We start from the raw sequence: 17,657 nt of genomic DNA on the forward strand, positions 1-17,657 counted from the left end.
CTGGAAGGGAGAAAGGAACTCTCTATCTCACAGAGTCAAAAAAACATATTCCTGCCATCCCACAGGGAAACCTTGACCACACTGCCTCGTGGACACAAAGACTGCTTCAGGTGTATTAACCACTCAATAGACTTTTGTGGGTTGGCTTATGAACTGAATACCACACATGTGCTTGTGAGAAACAGATTCACTGTGCAGTACAAACTATTCCGATGCCTGGGCTACATGCAGCTCCTAGATGAGGGCTTAAAAATAATATTTATCTCCTTCATATTCTGTTGACCTCCTACAGTTTTAATCAGACCTCCCAAGTCAGATGGCTGCTGCTGTTCCAATTTATCTTGCTACAACTATTTATTAGCAAAGCAATAATTATGGCATGACATAGGTCCACTGGGACAATAGTGTTTTATGGTTATCTTCTTGGAGATAAAAAAAAAAGCTTTCAGTAAAACCCTGCATTTAGGGGCACAATCTAGGTGAGTGTTTTGTACCAAGTGGAATAATCACCGTCAAACTAGAGAGGTATAACAAACTCTTTTTTGGGGGGGAGGGGGTATAACAAACTCTTAACCCAGATACATGTTTGCCCCTCATCTCAATAATTTCAGACTCTTTAATCATTATAATGGTTATATCTGCCCTCCCTCCTTCACTCATTCCTTTCAAAAATTCTTTAAGTCAGTCACTACATGAGGGCCTTAGTAAAGATACATATAACATGTTATAAAGCAAGAAACTCCTCCCCTATGATCTAGTACATAATGTGGAACCATAAATAAGCATTATGCATAGGTTGAAGGAACGTTTAAAGATCTGCAGCAACATTTTCCAGCTCTGTACTGTAGGCTGTCATGACAGCATTCAACTCTCAGAACAACTTCTGAATTGAGGAAACAGATGCAAAGAAGTTGAGGGCCTTGTTCAAGAGCATGTGGAGAATTTTAGAGTCAGGATTTGAAATAACGTCTATTGCACTGATTTTCAGTGCAGTCTCACTGGTGACTATCACAAGTGAATGCATAGACATTTTCTTGGTTTTAAGGCTTTCTTTTTTAAAAATTTTATTTATTTATTCATGAGAGAGAAAGAGAGAGAGTGAAGCAGAGACACAGGCAGAGGGAGAAGCAGGCCCCATGCAGGAAGCCTGACATGGGACTCGATCCTGGGACTCTAGGATCATGCCCTGGGCCAAAGGCAGTGCTAAACCACTGAGCCACCCGGGCTGCCCATTTTCTCAGTTTTAAAACTAAGTCTCACCTAACTATTCCCTAAATAGTTAGTCACTAAGCTAAAAGTCTTGGCAAATTGTGACAAAATCTGCTCTGTTCTGGGTAACTGGCTGCCTATAACTGTGACCTCATTAGTGGTGTGTTTAGTTTATACAGTTTCCATAATATTTGAAAAGAAGAATTCATAACAAAATAATTATTTTTTATCTATGTGACTACCTATAAAAGAATAAACTAGTCCATAGGATTATTTATATTTACTCTTGATTATATAAAAAAAACTTATCAGAACAAAAATGTTAACCAAAGTTACCCTATTAGGTTCCACCATTTATCTTTACTCCCATTTATCTTTGAAATCCTTGATCCCCAAAGCTGGATGTACCAATGGACGAAACTATGACCAAGGTCAAGTATAATTCCCAAGACAGAGGCAAGACAGTGTCTGTTATGTGGGGATATTTGAGAAAAAGGCCTATACTCTAGGATTTCAATCAAAACCCCTAATAACCTAACAAGAATGGAATCCAGATTTGTGGCAATTTTAATATGAATGTGTCTGAAAGTCAAGTTTTGCCCATAATTAAAAAAGATGAAGAATGTGATAGAGTAAGAATTTCTGTTCTAGAGAAGATAGATGAGAATCTCCAGGTACCACAATCCAGAGCAGCAGCCTAAGTATAGACCATTCTGAGAAATTTAACCAAATAAGTGCTTTCTACCTTCACAATGTCTAAGTGACAGCCATGCCTTCTGGGGGCCACCACCCCAGAGGAACCTTACAGGTACAAATGTCAGTCAGTAGGCAGACTTCATAAAAATGCCCATCACTTAGGGCCACGTTAGTGTTCTCTTCCAGACTCCTTTGTTGACATCAGTCCTTGATCCAAATGTTAAAATAAAATGTCCCAACACTCCTTGCTGCCCAAACCTCGGCCTACCATGATGGCTCAACACAGAGGACTGAAATTCTGCTCTGAACATCTACTCTGGTCTCTTTGGTTTCATGGTGCCTGCTCCTCTTCTAGGACTGCAGTTGGTCTGTCTCCTTTTCTAAAAGGCTGAATATTCTCTCCATACTCTCCAGCCCACAGCTATTATTTATAGCTAAAGTGATTCTATATTTATCATCTAAATCAGTACACACTTAAGACTGAAAAGGGGGCAGCCTGGGGTGGCTCGGGCAGCCTGGGTGGCTCAGTGGTTTAGCGTTGCCTTCAGTCCAGGACATGATCCTGGAGTCCCCAGATGGAGTCCCATGTTGGGCTCCCTGCATGGAGTCTGCTTCTCTCTCTGTCTCTCTCATGAATAAATAAAACCAAAAAAAAAAAAAAAAAAAAGACCAAAAAGGAACACTATCAAGTATGTGGGAAACAGGAGGAAACCAAGATAGTTCTGTGTCCACCAGGATATATAACCCATATCTATCTACCACCAGCCTGGCTTGGGAATGAGTCTGGAATCCATATTTCCTGCTACATGTCTAGTAAGAGAGGCCACTTGACTCACTTTGGTACATGTTGTACCCTTTGCACACATGGTAGGAAGGGCCTGGTCACTCTCACTATGGGCTATTCCTATAGGTGAGTTTTCCTCAATTTGTGGGACATACCCCACTTTTAACTCATCTTTAACTTAAGACTTTACCTGTTATGAAACATACTGAGAGAATGTCCCCAGCAAAATGTGTTTAATTACCTTTATTTTGGGGGTGCCTTGTGATTGGCAAGGATCTCTATATCAGACATTTACTGAGTGTCTATATGAGCAAGACATTTTAAAGAAGAGGGATATAAAGATAAACAAATAAGAAGAAAAGGAATTTAAATAACAATTACAGAGTTGTAAGGGCCATTGAAGAAATTTAGGTGAGGGGCATCTGCCTTTATAGAGGAGTTAAAATTGAAGATTCAGCTAAACCAACCATCAGCTGTATCTTTCATTCCCACCAGGAAATACACAGCACATTCATATTTAGAATAATTTTAGAAAAAACAAAAGGACCCATTACAAAGTCATGTGCAGGGAATAGGGAAACCACAAGGATATGCATGCAGGAAACTGGTGGTAGTGGCAATTGCCAATGCTGTATGCTACCCTAGGACAGAGTTTACTAAGATGTTGGTTTCTGCTGCAGCACAGTGAGCGGGCACTTAAGAGACCAGAAAATAAAATTTTCTACTCACAGGTCCAGAGAGGAAACCCTAGCAGGCCGTGTAGGACCAACAGGAAGTTGGGTGATGCAAAGGCTCAACTGGTGAGTTGAAGGGTCGTAGGTGGTCCCTGGGGATGGTAGCCTGGAGGAAACTTAAGTGTTTTGTTACCGACTGTACCATACTCCTGGAAGGTAAGAGCAGAACTTGGGAGTGGTCAAATGAAGTCAAGATGTGCACCTTATCAAAGCAAGGCAGTGAAATGGGAAGTTTGGTTTTTGTTTAACTTGTTAGAGGCCTACAAAATGGATGCCACAGAAGCACAAAGAATAACTAAAGAAGGTTATGATGCCATTACTAGATTGCAAAGAATGAGAGGAGAAAGCAGTATTACTATTAAATGTATATTGATTTGGAGCCCAGGAGAGACATGTCAGGTAGGCCCTCTCGAGAACAGCAGTGTCTGGAGCTGAAGATACTGAGCCATCTTCTCAGAGGGAAGCCAGAGGGATCATTCTTCTGACCTCTCTCTTCTCTCTCCCTCTGAACTCCTTCTGGGGTTCCCAGTTGGCTGACATAACAGGACACTGGAGGGCACCGGAGCCTGTTCATATAGTCCATGCAGGTCAGCATCCACAGGGAAGAGAGTATAGTGTAGACAAGCAGAAAGCAGATTTGGGGATAAAGAGGCAAACAGAAGATACCTGCCTTACCAGTATTAAAGAATTGTCCTAATTACTACTGCTGCCTAACAAACCATCCCAAACTTACTAGAGTAATAAAAAATCTCAGAATCTGAAATACAAAAACATTCCTAGCATCCTACAGGAGATGTAGTTGGAAATTCAAAAAGGTCATGGGGGCACAACTTGTCTCTGCTCCATGATACCTGGAACATGAGTTGAGAAGACATTGAGGGATGACTTGATATCTGGGGGATAAAATCATCTGTTCACTATCCACAAGTCTAGCAGTTTAGTTTGGTTACCGCCTGTCAATCAGAATACCTGTATGTTAGCATCTCCATGCAGTCTGGGTTCCTGCATAGCATGGTGGCTGAATTCCAAAAGCAAATGTCCCAAAGAAGAATCCGGTGGAAGCTGTGTCAACTTTCATAAATTAGCCTCAGATTTCACATTTCATCAGTTATACTATAGTCACAAGCTTGCCCAAATTCAAGGTGAGAGATCATAAAGCTCATGTCTCCATGGAAGGGACAAGACAGGATAGAATATGGCCATCATTGGAAAATGAAATATGTTATACTTGGTCAATAAAACTCTCTATCTGGGATGTCTGGATGGCTTAGTGGTTGAGTGTCTGTCTTTGTCTCAGGTCCTGATCCCAGGATCCAGGATTGAGGCTCCCTGCATGGAGCCTGCTTCTCCCTCTGCCTATGTCTCTGCCTCTCTCTCTCTTTCTGTCTCTTATGAATAAATAAATAAAATCTTTAAAAAAAGATTTAAAAAGAAAACTCTCTTACTTTTAATATCATCATTTATATGCCTTATATACTTTTATTTTTTTTTGTTTTTTTTGTTTTTTTAATTTTTATTTATTTATGATAGTCACACACACAGAGAGAGAGAGGCAGAGACACAGGCAGAGGGAGAAGCAGGCTCCATGCACCGGGAGCCCGACGTGGGATTCGATCCCAGGTCTCCAGGATTGCGCCCTGGGCCAAAGGCAGGCGCCAAACCGCTGCGCCACCCAGGGATCCCGCCTTATATACTTTTAAAAATAAATACTGAATTAATATTAATATAATTTGATTTATTATATTCTTCAGACATTATTTATTTGGTTGTACCCCATGAAAACAAGCAATAAGGAACAAAGCCCTTTTTCGAGGATGGATGTGATTCCTTATAAGATTATATAGATATGATTTTTATATGTATAATACTATCAATTATAATTCCATATTAAATGATTGGTGTAATTTAATAAGTCTTGACTCTCCTTCCATAATTCTGATGTATTGAGCACCTCTAGAATAGTGTCATGTCTATTCAGATATTGAAAATATGATTATAGGCAATCATTAGTTATATACAGTAGGAATGTATTTTTGAGAAATTTTATGATAAATTGGATATTTTTTCTAAATGGTTGTGGTAAGGGAATAAAATTTTGTATTTATGCATGAAGTTCAAGATGAAACACACAATTATGTGGTGGTAAAATCTAATTCAAATATAGAGAATTTGCATCATAAACTGGATATATTCTGTATCTCTCAAAGGAACCCATTACTTCTTCCATACACTGTTCTATTTTGAAGGAAAAGGATTTGCCCTTGAAGTTTGGATTAAGTCTTGTTAAAAGGATGACTCAAAATATCAAAATACAGGCAAAGCAAATACTCTACATTGTCATATTGGACATCAATAAAGACAGTTCTCTTAAGGAGAACAACCCATGACCAAGGCTGAATGATAAGAAAAACCTGAAGAAAACTTTTAAACAAAGACATGTTGGGCAGTGGTATAGAATAAAAATAAGCTGATAAAGCAAGAGACATAAATTTGATAGAGGATTTGGTTATATGATCAGGGAAAGGTAAATGCTTTCATGAGAAGAGATTCTTGCTATGCTTTTGTTAGAACTCTGCAAATAAGTAATTATTAAATATTACCATAAAAATCAAGAAAAAAATAATCTGGATAAGCCTATAGCTATTAAAAATTGAATCAATAATTAATAATCTTCCAAGTTGACTTAATAACTAACAATCTTCCAAAATAAAAAGCACCAGGCCTAGATGGGTTTGCTTGTGAATTCCTAAGAAAGAAATCATACCAATTCTCTACAATCTCTTCTAGAAGACAGAAGCAGAGGAAATGTTACCTAATTCATTCTATGAGGCCAGTCTTACCTTAGTATCAAAGCCAGACAAAGACATTACAAGGAAATAAAACTACAGACCAGTATTTCTCAAAAACATAGATGTAAAAATCCTCAACAGAATAGTAGCAAATCGAGTCCAGTAACATATAAAAAGAATTATATACCATGACCAAGTGGCATTCGTCTCAGGTATGCAAGGCTGGTTCAACATGTGAAAATTAGTTAATGTAATCTATCACTTCAACATGCTAAAGAAGAAAAATCACATGATCATATCAGTAGATGCAAAAAAGCATTTAACAAAATCCAATACCTGTTCATGATAAAACTCTCAGCAAAATAGGAATAGAGGGGAAGCTTCCTCAACTTGATAAAGAATACCTACAAAAAACCTAGAGGTAAAATTATACTTAACGATAAGGAAGTCAAAGCTTTCCTGTTAAAACTAGGAACAAGGCAAGGAGACCCCCTCATCACTGCTTTACAACATAGTATTAGGAGTCCTAGCAAATGTAATGGGATGGCAAAAGGAAATAAAAGGTATACAGATTGGGAAAGAAAAAATAAAACTGTCTTCACTTGCAAGTGACAAACTATCTATCTAGAAAATCCAAAAGAATCAACAAAAGAACTCCCGGAACTAATAAGCAATTACAGCAAGGTTGCAGTATGCAAAGTTAATGTAAAAGGCAATCAGTTTCCTATATACCAGCAATGAACAAGTGGAATTGGAATTAAAAATTCAATAGCATTTACATTAGTGTCCTTCAAAATGAAATACTTAAATATAAATCTAACAAAATATGTACAAGATCTTTATGAGGAAAACAATGAAACTCTGATGAGGCAAATTAAAGACAAAATAAATAATTAGAGAGACATTCCATGTTCATGCATGGGAAGACTCAATATTTTCAAAATGCCCATTCTTCCCAAAAAGGTCTATAGATTTAACGTGATCCCAATCAAAATCTTGGCAAGTTATTTTATGGATATCAACAAAATGATTATAAAGTTGCCAACACAAAATGGTAAGAGAAGAATACAGTCAGAGGACTGACACTATCCAACTATAAGATTTACTAACAAGTCACAGTAATCAAGACAGTGTAGTAGTGACAAAAAGGACAAATAGAACAGTCCAGAAACAGATCCACATAAATATTATCAAGTAATCTTCGACAAAGGAACAAAGCCAGGACAATTGAGAAAAAGAGTCTTTTCAACAAATGGTGCTGAAACACCAGGAACATCCACATACAAAAAAAAAGAAAGAAAGAAAGAAAGAAAGAAGAAAGAAAGAAAGAAAGAAAGAAAGAAAGAAAGAAAGAAAGAAAGAAAGAAAGAAAGAAAGAATTTTATAGACATAAACTCTACAACTTTCACAAAATTTAACTCAAAGTGGGTCATAGACCCCAAAGTAAAACACAAAATTATAAAACTCCTAGAAGATGACATAGGAGAAAATCTAAGTGGATCTTGGGTATGGTACTGACTTTTTAGATCTAACACCAAAGGCACAATCCATAAAAGAAATAATTGATAAGCTAGACTTCATTAAAATGAAAAACTTCTACTTTGCAAAAGACATTATCAAGAGAATGAGAAAACAAGTCACTGACTAGGAGAAAATATCTGCAAAAAACCATATCTTATACGCAATATTATCCAAAATATGCAAATAACTATCAAAACTCAACAGTAAGAAAATAACCAATTAAAAAAATTAGCAAATACCTGAACAGACACCTCACCAAATAAAGTATACACATCCCATATAAAATATGCAAAGATTCTCAACATCAAATGTCTTTAGAGATTTTCAACTAAAACAATGAGATACCACTACACATCTATTAGAGTGGCCAACATCCAAAACATTGACAACATCAAATACTGGCAACAATGTGGAGCAACAGGAATTTTTTGTTCATTGTCAATGGGAATATAAAATGGTACTGCCACTTTGGAAGACAATTTGGCAGTTTCTTACAAAACAAAACATACTCTTATGACCCAGCAATTGTACTACTTGGCATTTACCCTATTGGGTTGAATACCTATGCCTATACAAAAATCTGCCCAAGAATGTCTATGGTAGTTTTACTCATAATTGTCAAAACTTAGAAGCAACCAGGATATCCTTGAGTAGGTGAGTGAATAAATAAAATGGGGTATATCCAGGCAATGGAATATTATTCAGTGCTAAAAAAGAAATAAATTAACAAGCCATGAAGAGACATGGAAGAACATTAAATCCATACTGCTTAGTAAAAGGCAATTTAAAGAGGCTACATATTGTATGATTCCAACTATATAAGGCAAAACCACAGAAATAGTAAAAATATCAGTGAATAACAGGAGTTAAGAAGAAGGGAGCAATAAATAGGTGGAGCGTGGTGGATTTTTTAGGGCAGGGAAATCATTCTATATGATATTATATGGTGGATACATGTTATACATTTACCAAAACCCACAGGATCTCCAACAGCAAGAGTGAATCCTAATATAGACTTTGGATAATAATGCTACAGCAATGTATGTTCATTGACTGTAACAAATGCTCCACCCTAGTGGGAGAATGTTGATAGTAGGACAAGCTGTGTATGAGTGGGGAAAGGAAACATGGAAACTCTACTTTCTGCTCAATTTTTCTGAAAATCTAAAACTTAAAATAAATTTTGTTTTACAAATCAAGAAGCACATAGGGCAATATAGATAGTAATATGATCTTACTAGAATACTTATCCTATTCTGTGTGGAAGGGAAATTATGGTACCCTACTGAATGGGTACGCCACTGTTACAATCTTAGAAATTGAAATGAAGACATCTGACCTCAGGGTTTTTTTAAAGATTTTATTTACTTATTCATGAGAGACGCAGAGAGAGGCAGAGAGAGAGGCAGAGACAGGAGAAACAGGCTCCATGCAAGGAGTCCGATACGGGACTCGATCCTGGAACTCCAGGATCATGCCGTGAGTCAAAGGCAGATGCTCAACCATTGAGCCACCCAGGCATCCCTAACCTCAGGTTTTGATGGCAGTAGGGTATCCTAAACCTAGTGTATAAATCTATGAAGTTTTCTGTAACTATTTGACTTAGAGTTGGAGGAGGGGTGGATACATAGCTTAGGTAAAGCCAACTCCTCTGAAGCTTTATTTTCTAAGTGACATTTTCCAAGTATGCCAGAGAAACCCCATTCATTGGATTCTTCCTGTGTTACTGCTTGAATGATGGGGGCATCATTTGAAAGGAGCTCCGTCACAAAATGTAACACAATAAAACAATGCTTTCATAGTTGTATTATATTCCTCCTTAAACCCACAAGGGCCTGGCATAACTTAATCGGTAAAGAAAGAAAATGCAGCCTAATATTGGGCATTTGAAACTCAATTTTCTGTTTCTTCTCTATGTATATTCCTGTCTTCCTACAGGAAAAAAGACCCTTGAAAGAAAAAGAACATAACTAGCAATTCTTACAAACAGTATTTTTAGTCTATGAAAAAAATAGTTTGGATTCATGTGTTGTCACTTAAGTCTTTGAAAAGATCATTTTAGAGCAAAGACATTTCATACACAGATATTATATTTTAAATATTTCTATAAAATCCAATGACACACATCAATAATTTACAAGAAATGTATAGAAACAGATAGCACCACCAATATGATTGATACTAAGAAAGAATCTTGATTTGAAATTTGGCTCAGCGAGGCACACATTATTCTCCTTTTCAACTGGTACATTTAATAGCCCTATTGTCACTGGAAATTTGCTTCTTTTTTGAATAACTAGAGAATTAGCTTGAGTCTTTCAATCTAGATTCAGGAAGATGCTAATATATTCTTTTAAGCTCAGAAAGAATATATTTTCCTGGGGTCCAAATAATCAGGCTTCCCTTATGCCAGCTATAATTTTATAAAGGTATTTTCCTCAAGCTAACTTTTCTTGACTGTGATTCCACATTCTTAGGAGTGACTCAAGCTACCTCTTACCCTCATTCTACCACAAAGAAAGAGGCACTCTAATGTGGGTTATAGGTATACAATTAAATACAAAGGGAGAAGGAATTAACATTGTTCACTTCTCCCCAAGTGGAATCCCTACCTTCATATAACTCTAGAATTGCCTCCTACATTTCTGGGCACCACCCTATCAGTTGTTCTGATTGGCCTAGTCTGGTCCGCCTGTGAAAAGTAGCCCCAAACTCTGAGAACCCTATCGTTATTTTGTCTTTATTTCTTTTTAAAAAATCATTCAGTCTCATTCAGTCTCATCAAAGCCCCTTCTGACTTCCTTCTCTTGTTCCCATATCAAAAGGCTCTGGTAAAAGATACATGTCTATATCACTTGATAATTTATGAGGTACTCTTACATATTATCTTCTGGCCAGGGGCCCAATATTTCCATTTATCTTTAGCAAAAGGAGGGCTCAGTTTCTGAGAGGCTATAAAGTTTATCTCAAGGTGATAGAAGAAATGAATTGCAGAGCCAGCCCTGGAGACCAGGCCCTCCAACCTCTTGTTCCTGGCTCTCAAACTGAGCATGCATTAGTATCACCAAAGGACTTGTAGGAACACAAATCTAGGGTGTGTGGATGGCTCAGTTGGTAGAGTATGTGACTCTTGATCTTGAGGTTGTTGAGTTCAAGCCCCATATTGGGCATAGAGTTTACTTAAAAAAACAAAAACAAACAAACGAAAAACATTTAAAAAACAAACACAGATCTCTAAGGGCCACAAACAGAGTTCTTGAGTCAGCAGTCTGGGATGGAGCTAAGTGTTTGGATTTCATACAAATTCCCAAGTGACTCTGATGCTGCTGGTCTGGGGACCACACTTTGAGAATCACTGCTCTATAATATAAGTGCACTGCAGTATAAGTGCACACCTGCCTTATATGCATGCCCCTCACTTCAGACCCAGAGAAATTCCATAAAATAAAAAGAAATGTGTAATAAAAAGAAAGGGGGAAAGAGAAACTTTAGGTTTGCTACCTCCCTTCTTCTAGTCCCTCACTAGAGAGTCCAGAGTTTGTCATCAATAATGTTGTATCATAGTGTCCTGAGAATTAAGTGGTCACAGCCCAAGGCTGTGGGAAGAGGAGAATGGATGGGCTCTGACAAAATGCATTTCCAGGATATGATCATTTTGGTCTTTTCTGCAGATTTCATCACATGCTGTTCTCTCAGCAGGCTTTTGGCATCTGGCCTCCACAGGAAACTCCAGCTTGACTCAAAGACTGAGGTAAGTATTTTTAGCAAGAACTATCCACCATTACTAAATGTGTTTGGTTTTGCTTTAGATTTAAACATGGACTAATTTAATAAAGGTACTGAAGCAAAAGGAAGAATAAACAGTCCTATTTGTTGTGGGGGAGTACTGTCTTATTAGAAGCCAGGGAACTTGGCCAGCTGAAATCCCAAACATTTTTCATTGTAAAAATAGTATGAGTTTAGCAAGTCACTTGAATTTAAATTCCAGAATAGCTAATAATAATGATGCTTACTGTGTGCCAGACATGGTTTAATATATAGCTACACAAATTAATTTCATTAATTTGAAACATTAATGAAACATGCTCAGCAAATTCTAAGAACCAGGTACTGTAAATGTCTTCAATTTGGAGATGAGGAAGAGGAGGTCAAAAGAAATCAAGTGACCTACCATAATCTAGATGGTTAAGAAGTGAAATCTGAACCCACATAAATTCTGGATTCTGTGCTTGGGCTCTGAACCACTATCTTTTCACTCAGTGGCCCATGCTTTCTGGCATGAATTCACAAGGAAAAAAAAAAAAAAAAAAGGAATGATGATGGGTGCCTGGGTGGCTCAGTCAGTTAAATGTCTGCCTTAAACTCAGGTCATGATCCCAGGAAGCCCTGGAGCAGGCTTCCTGCTCAACAGGGAGTCTGCTTCTCTCTCTTTCTCTCCCTCTGCCCCTCCCCACCACTTGTTTTCTCTGTCTCTCAAATAAGCAAAACCTTTAAAATAAAATAAGAATGATGAGATTGAACTAGATTGAACCAAGGTTTGATGCTATACCAGGACTGTGCTGGCAAAATGTAGTAATTTCAGGGCACCCGGGTGGCAAGGTCTGCTAAGCATCTGACTCTTGGTTTCGGCTCAGGTTGTGATCTCAGGGTCCTGGGATAGAGCCCCATGTTGGGCTCTGCACTCAGTGCAGAGTCTGCTTGGGTTCTCTCTCCCTCTCCCTTTGTCCCTCTACCTCTTAAATCAATCTATCTATCATCTATCTATCTATCTATCATCATCATCTATCAATCATCTATCTATCTATCTTTAAACACACACACATGCACACAATAACTTTCCATCTTGATCGCACTGACTTACACTTAGGAACCAAGAGTCTAGGTCCAAGTCAGGAAAGCTCAGACTTTGGATGTCCCCCCCCACTCTTAGTTTGTCTATGTAAACTGCCTTAACAGCAACAACCACAAGTGACTAGTAATAGAGAAATAACACCAAATGAAATAACAGGACTCAGATTCAGAGACAATTAAGAAGAAAACAGTTCTGTTTCACCTGATGGGTCTTAGTTAGTGTGTCTGTCCGGTTTCAATCACCTCTTCTTTGAAAGAAAAGATAGTTAAGATGCCTGGTGTTTGTTACATAATGAGTCGTTTTGTGACAATAATTGATTTCTAGTAGAACATGATGTACCCTCACAGTGTTTTGCCTCATCTATCAAGGTTAGTTCCTTTACTTGCTTTCCTTTTCTTTTTCAATTGTCTAGAAAACTAAAGTTGGGAAAGAGGAGAGGGAAGCAGAAGGTGCCACCACTGAGTGTTACCTTTCACCTCCACCTCCTGTACTAGGTGACTGAACACCTGAGCCTGAGATGAAGTGACATTAGCCCAAGTTGTGGCCTCTCTGTTCATTTCAAACTGTTTTTAAAGACCCAAGTGTCAAATTTTTCGAACTAAGTTGCTCAGTTCTCACTTTAAGTGTTGAGAAAACAACTTTAATTGGCATACCAATTTCCATTTACAAGGAATTTTACATATCATCCAGTTTGGTTCTTGTAATAATGCATGAGCTTATTCAGGTAGTTATTTTTATCCTCATTTTCCAAATACAGAAACTGACACTCAGAGAAACTCATTTTGAAAAGCTTATATTTAATAAGTGACAAAATTTAAGCTTGAACCTGAGCCTACAAACTATAAAATTTTAGTTCCTTTTATTTTTTTCACTATTACATACTATCTGAATGTATAAAACCTGATTGCATTTGTTCTTTTAATTGGCAGTTGAAGACATCCCATATTTTTTTAAAGGAATAATGTGTTTTTTTTCTTCTAAGCAGCTATTAATAATATTTGTAACAATAAAAATTCTATTTTGAAATTTGGAAAGCAATCTCAACATTTTTCTTTAATTTTGAAAGGGATTTAAAATTATAAAATATTTTTCAAATGTTACTATCAAACATTAATTTCTTGATGGGACTAATTTATCATTTTAAATATTTTATTTATTTATTTATTTGAGAGAGAGAGAGAGAGCATAGCATGTGTGCATGCAAGTTTGGGAGAGGGGCACAAGGTCAGGAAGAAGCAGACTCCCCACAGAGCAGGGAGCCTGACCCCTAGGGCTGACCTGAGCAGGGGTAGCTGCCTAACTAACTGAATCACCCAGGCACCTCTCCATTTTAAACACATAATCAAAAATAAAATATAAATGTCAAATGATAGTTTACAAAAAAAAAGGAAACTCTTTCAAATGGCCAGTGTATCTTATCAGTGAACATTAAGGAAAGGCCAAAGACTCAGTGCTGATTACACAGATGCAGATGTGGCTAATTTCTTGGAATATATGGAAAAGTAAGACCTCTCAAATATATATACTAAAATCTTCCCAAGGAGTGGGGGGTGTCTGGGTGGCTTGGTTGGTAAAGCATCTGCCTTCAGCTGGAGCCTGTGATCCCAGGGTCCTGAGATCGCCACCCCCTTCCCCACTCTTTCTCTCTCTCTTTCTCTCTGCACTCTTTCTCTCAAATAAATAAAATAAATTAAAAAAAAATCTCCCCAAGGAAATAGGCAACATTGCCGTCCATGAGGAGTCAGCCCAAATATCAGATATAATAACAAAATACAAAAAAAAAGAGCAATGTTCTCTATTTCTATGGGGAAATATAAACTATTCATATTACAGTAAATAAAAGAAAAAATGTCTCAGGAAATATTACCAAAGTATCATGAGAAAGGTGAGAGGCATGGTGTGACAAACAAGAAAGAAAGGGGAAAAGGAGGAGGAGAAGGAAAGCCAGAGAAGAGAGGAAGCTTCGAAGGAAGGAAAGGAGAAAAAAGGAAGAATAAAAGGAGAGAGGAAGGAGGAAAGCTTTTAAAAGGCAGATTAAAAAAAAAATCCAGTTTGGAAGCAAACAAAAGAAGCAAATTAAAAGGCAGAAAAACAGTCCCTGAAAGGGCTTTACATTATAGCAGAACTTAAAAGTGGAGTAAAATAAGCACCTGGATACTAAATAATGACGCAATATAAAATTTAAGAAGTGTTATGGCTAAGAAAATAAGGGTTAAAAGGTCAGTGGAGAATTAATAAAGTTAGAAATAGTGAATAATAATGGTAATAATAGTTAACATTTAGATAGCAGTGGCTGTCAGATACTGTTCTAAATACACACACACACACACACACTCAATCCTTAAAGGGACACACTATGTTACACCTAACCTGACACCATAAAAAAAAATTAATTTGACACAGAGCAGAGACTTACATGTGAAAGAAAAATCAAAGAAGCTTCCAGAGGAAAATATAGCAGACTCTCTTCCTAACTTTAGGGTACACAAAGATTTCTACACCAAAAAACTTAACGCAAAAAACTGACAAATTAGACTTGTGAAAGTTGAGAATTTCTGTTCACTGGGGTGCCTAGCTGACACAGTTGGTGAAAACATGCGACTCGATCTCGGGGTTGTGAAATCGAGTCCCATTTGGGCGTAGTTTACTTTTAAAAAAAAAGAATTTCTGTTCATCACATAGTGAAAAAAAGTAGGGCACAAAGTGGGGAAAGACCTTCACAACGCTGATTTTTCACTTGTGTGAAAAATATACAAAGAATGATAGAAATCAGGAAGACAGGGAAACCTGTTTTGAGAAATAGCAAAGGAGTTGAAGGGACACTTCATAAAAGAAGATCGGGGGACGCCTGGGTGGCTCAGCGGTTTAGCACCTGCCTTTGGCCCAGGGCGCGATCCTGGAGACCCGGGATCGAGTCCCACGTCGGGCGCATCGGGCTCCCTGCATGGGGCCAGCTTCTGTCTCTGCCTCTCTCTCTCTATCTCTGTCTCTGTGTGCGTCTCTCATGAATAAATAAAATCTTTAAAAAATAGAAGAAGGGGGCATCCCTGAGTGGCTCAGCGGTTCAGCGCCTGCCTTTGGCCCAGGCCGCGATCCTGGAGTCCCGGGATCGAGTCCCGCGACGGGCTCCCTGCATCCTGCATGGAGCCTGCTTCTCCCTCTGCCTGTGTCTCTGCCTCTCTCTCTCTCTCTATCATGAATGAATTAAAAAAAAAAAAATAGAAGAAGATGGTGCGCGGGCGCCCCAGGGCGCCCCCCGTCTGGCTGCGCCTCCCCAGTGCCCGCCCGCAGCCCACCCCACCCAGGCACGCGCCTCCCGCCGGGCCGGCCCCGACCGCCCTCCACGTCTTTCCCAGTTGCAGCCTTGGGAACCCCCTGGGCCAACGCGGAGGCCCCAGCAGCCACCCGCCCCCCCTTTCTCTGGGCTGCTGCCTCCGCGGGGTTCCAGGGGCTCCGGGGCACGCGACCCCCACCCCCACCCCCCGTGGGCGCGGAGAGGCGCGGCGGCTGAGCCACCCAGGCCCAGGCCGAGCAGAACCCGCGCCTCGGCCTCGGCGAGCTCCTGCGCGTGCTGAAGCCTCCTTCCCCCCACCGAAGCCGCTGCGGTCCTGGCGAAGAGCCTGAGCTGGGCCCCTGGGGTTCTGTCCCCAGGCCCCATCTCTGTGACTGCCGGGAGAACCGCTTCCCAGGTGAGGACGGGAGATTCATCAAGATGAGAAGATGGAGACCACCTGCCTCGCCTCCTCGGGCTGGCGGCCCTGTGAAAGGCTCAGCCTCTGGCCTGAGAGCGCGCCCCGAGCCCAGCTGCCTTGGAGGGGCCCCTCTGGCGGGCCCCCGGTGCCAGGGCTTTTGCCTGAGCCTCGCTCTGCAGCTACTAGGCCGCTTTTTAATTGCTCTGGAGCCCTCGCCCAAGCTGGGAGGAAATGCAGACAATAAAGCTTTTTGCAACAAGAAAGGGGAAAGAAAGAAAAGAAAGAAAAGAAAGAAAGGAAGAAAGAAAGAAAGAAAAAGAAAAGAAAAGAAAGAAAAGAAAGAAAAGAAAAGAAAAGAAAAGAGAAAGAAAGAAAGAAAGAAAGAAAGAAAGAAAGAAAAGAAAGAAAGAAAGGAGAAAGTCAAATGACCAACAAGTATATATAAAGATGCTCAATGTCACCAGCCATCAGAGAAATGCAAAATAAAACCTCAGTGACTCTATATCCGCATAAAAATGTCTAAAGTGTTAAGGGCTTCTGTAACTTAGTACTGGAGAGCATGTTGAACAACCAGGACACTCTGTATGGCTTGCAGGGAGATGGAAAATCTCCATAAAGACAAATGTAAGGTTCCACTTCAAGTCAAAAATGGCTGTTTGAAAGGTAACTTATTCAACACTGGAAATCTTGTTACATACGCTGTTTGAAAGCCTATAAACTTATTTTTTTGTTTTTAATTGATTTATATTTCACATACACTGAAGAAATTTGGATTATAAAAGAATTCTGAGCTGGAGGTGTCTTTCTTTTGTAATATGAGTAAGCTACCTTGTATTTGTTTTCTAATTAAGTATAACAGTGTATAATTGACATGTCAACATAATCATTAAGACAGCACAAATATAAAGAAAATAGTTAATAATTTCATTCAATCTCCTCCCTTTCACATTTCCATTCCCTTGAAGTATTGTGTATAAAGAGCCCAATATTTATCTTCCTACGTTCTTTTCCAAACTCAAATACAAGAATTTATAAAAATAACAGATGTTTGTTTTCTAAAAAATGGAATGATACTGTATACATGTTTCTTAAACCTGTTTTACTCACTGAATAATATACATCATAAATAACCATGGAGGTCAACACATACAGAACTCTCTTTGGAGTAAAATCTTCCATCCTCTAGATGCTGGGAATTTCTGCCAGTGACAGCAATCTCTCCTGGGCACTACTTTGGCATCAGAGAACTGCCTCACTCAAGGTAATGCTTCCTCCTGGTGACTGCCTGCAGCCAATGATTGACTGATGTGGGAATACAAGGGCCAAACTTTCTCACCTGGGGATAATTCTGAACAGCTTTCTCAGCTCCAGAGCACCCTC

At 39.0% G+C, this 17,657-nt stretch overlaps 1 long non-coding RNA gene across 4 annotated transcripts in view; it reads right to left on the bottom strand.

Annotated features, from left to right (window-relative positions):
• Positions 1-17,657, bottom strand: part of LOC144294341 (uncharacterized) — a 99,753-nt gene that overhangs the window by 33,493 nt on the left and 48,603 nt on the right. The gene's annotated exons all lie outside the window — the stretch shown is intronic.

The sequence above is a fragment of the Canis aureus genome, chromosome 22 (genome assembly GCF_053574225.1).
Source record: "Canis aureus isolate CA01 chromosome 22, VMU_Caureus_v.1.0, whole genome shotgun sequence".
NCBI classification, from domain to species: domain Eukaryota; kingdom Metazoa; phylum Chordata; class Mammalia; order Carnivora; family Canidae; genus Canis; species Canis aureus.